The sequence below is a fragment of the Octodon degus genome, unplaced genomic scaffold (assembly GCF_000260255.1).
Source record: "Octodon degus isolate 3935 unplaced genomic scaffold, OctDeg1.0 scaffold00122, whole genome shotgun sequence".
NCBI classification, from domain to species: Eukaryota; Metazoa; Chordata; class Mammalia; order Rodentia; family Octodontidae; genus Octodon; species Octodon degus.
The window spans coordinates 2,586,669-2,589,825 of record NW_004524698.1 but is presented as its reverse complement, the minus strand read 5'-3'; the positions used below and the strand labels follow the sequence as shown (position 1 = coordinate 2,589,825).

At 41.8% G+C, this 3,157-nt stretch overlaps 1 pseudogene; it reads left to right on the top strand.

Moving 5' to 3' along the window:
• Positions 1–64, top strand: part of LOC101577356 — a 1,439-nt pseudogene extending 1,375 nt beyond the window's left edge.
• Positions 65–3,157: the final 3,093 nt, after the last annotated feature.

The window sequence follows — 3,157 nt, the reverse complement described above, 5'->3', positions numbered from 1 at the left end:
AATCTAAAGAAAATGTTCTTTATTAAAAAAAAAAAAAGGTATCCCTAAGGGGCTGTATCTCTAGTGAACCACAGCTGTCTTCAGGCAAGTGGTTGGGACTTTGCTCAACCCCTGGGAAGGATGAGATTTGGGAAGGTGCCCTATGGGAGACAGCTGATTTTTATCAGTAACGTGGCATGTCTTTTCCAGTATGACATATAGGGTGCCTTTGTCTAGACAGCCTTTGTCTGCAGTCATGTGCTGCTTGCTCTCTGCTTCCCAATAAAATACGCTTTTTCACCAAAAAAAAAACCCCAAACAAACAAACACAAAAAACATATGACCTTGGGATTAAGTTTCCGACACATGAATCCTGGGTAACCAATATTCAAACCACTGCACAAAATCATCTGAGAGTATATAGAAATGCAACTCCTGGTTCAGTAGGCCCAGGAGTGGGCCTGAGATTCTGCATTTCTACCTAGCTTCTGGCTGCCTCTGGCCTGTGCACTCTCCTGAGCACAAGGAGGACTGGATACTTGGCACTTACAAAAATGTACCCAAGTTGTCACTCACTGACCCTGAAATGCCTACTGAATCATAAAATTTTATGTCAAATTTCATATAGCTTTAGAATTACATACTGCTTGCATTTTAATTCTCCAAAGATCTCTATGCTAAAAATGATGTGTGAGAGCTATTAAACAAAATACTTATTTAAATGTAACTACTGGGGCCAGCCAGACAGCTCAGCAGCCTAGAGTGTCTGCTTAGGCAGGTGCAAGGACTGGGATTGATCCCTGTCATGCCTGCCAGCCCCGGCCCTGGCCGTGGGACATGCTGAAATGGAGACTGAGACTGGGCATGGTGGCATGTGCCTGTAATCCCAGTGCTTTGGAAAACAAGAGGATCACAAAGAGTCTGATCTGTGTAGTAGGATCCTGCAGACCCTGTAGTAAATAAAAAATAGTAATAATAAAATAAATGTAACTCCTTAATTTTGAAGTGACAGGTTGCTATAGGTTAGGGTCCAAGGAAATCCTCCAAAAGGAATATAGGGACCTCAGCACAACTTATCATAGAAAAATATTGCAGACCTCATCAGTGACAGAGATGAGCAGATTCATTAGGCCAAATAACAGAAGTATGTAATTGTTGGTTGTGATGTAGCATGCCTGTAACATCAGCACTCTGGGAGGCAAAGGCAAGAAAATCACAAAATTTGATTTGCGCCTATCCTGGGTAACTTAGGGACTTAGAGACCCTGGCTCAAAATACAAAGTAAAAACTCAAGTTGGTTGTAACTCATTGAATGGGCCCTGAATTTAATCCTTAGTACAATAAAAAGAAGCAAGAGAAGAAAGGAGGAGGAAAAAGAGGAGGAGGAAGAAAAAGAGAGGGTGGTGAAGGAATAAGAAGAGGAGCAGAAGAGGAAGAAGTGGAGAAAGAAAAAGAAGAGAAAGAGGAAGGGGAAAGAAGGAGGACAGGGTGAGAGGGAAATCAGAAAGGGGGAGGAGAGAAGGAGGGGAGAGGGAAGGGGAAGAGAAGGAGGGAGGAAAGAAGAAGAAGTATGGAAAGAAGAGGAGGAGGAGAAAGGGGAGGAGGAGAAAGAGGAAAAAGAAGAAGGAGGAGGAGGAGGTGGAGGAGGAAGAAGAAGAAGCTCAGAAAGGAGTGCAAGCACTTGAGAGGAGATGCGGTATGAGCTGGGGTTGGGATATGTACCACAAGACAGGTTGGTGCTGGAGGCTGAAGAATTTGTGCTGAAAGCCAAAGGCAAACATTAGAGCTTGTCCAAAGAACACAGAAGCAATCCTTCCTTTTTGTTTCACTTTTATACCATTCTGGTGATATTCTTTGCTATCATGGGTCTTCCACACCCAGAACTATGCTGAGCCAACTTAGTTGGACATTACATACTCCAGTGGACACAGTCAACTATCCCAGGGTATTTCTGTGGTCTTAGAGTATCCTCAAAGTGTATGATCCAGGATGCTTATTTCCCTGAGGTATTTATTGCTTATGTGGTATCTGTTTCTGTAAGGTCAGGCTGCTCATTAGTTGGTTTAAGCATAACTGGCTTTACCAGTGAGGTTAAAACACAGATCATTTGTTCATTTTTGACCACTGGAGACAGCGTATCAAATTAATAGTAGTGTTTCTTTGAGAGTGGAAATCCATGCAACTGATGGACTTGTTGTACCAATATAGATCAAATTGATGGACTTATTGTACCTTTAAGACCCCTGGGAATTTATTTTGAAGAAAAACAAGCCTTTGGGTGAAAAAAGCATTGCAAGTTTGGATAATGTTAACTGTGTTTTGAAGACTCAGTTTTCTTAAAATTATAATTCCTTGGTCTCCTTTCTACCTATTTTGACTTCTGTCTCACCTCAAGATAACATGAAAATGACCTCCATTTTTCCTTGAGTTATTAAAAGTGAAATAGTGGGCATCCACTCAATTATCAAACACAGTAACCAGACAGCAGGCAGGCCCAGGAACTATCTCAGGACACTGAGGCACGTGCACTTGTCCCACACGCATTAAGCATCAGTTTGAGATGAGTTTGTCTGATGTGGACTCAACATTTACAGTCTTTACAGAAGAGATGGTAATTACGCACTGAAGTCAGCCTCCAAGCGTCTGCGTGTGGATGTGTGCCCAAAGGGCTAAGCGGATAAAGTCATCTGAGACTTCACAGGTCATTCAGTCCAATGCATTGCATCACACAGGCCTAAATACCACAATTTCCAGGCAGACAGCAATCCATTCTATTATAAGACTTTCCAAGTAAGTCTGTTTCACAATTTTTCTCACAATTACTCTGGTCTTTCAGCATCACCCATAGTCAGGAGATTTGTTTATGACAAATAAAATACATTTCTAAACACATACTGAGCTCTTATTAAGGATTTAGAAATGTGCTTGTCTCTGTGAGGGGACACCAGCATCGCTAAGTGTGGTTCCTGCCTACTTTCATTCATCAGCTTGCGCTCTCCCACAAATTTTTGTTAATCCTGCTTCATTCAGAATTGACTTTTCCTCTGAGCTCAGATAATGCTGTACTTCATTTGCAAATCTTTACAGCTTTGGTCATGTTCTGCTACTCATTATGGCTGTGGGTTCATTCGTGCACATTATCTCTCAGAATAACATGCCTCTTTAGATGTAAAGTGGA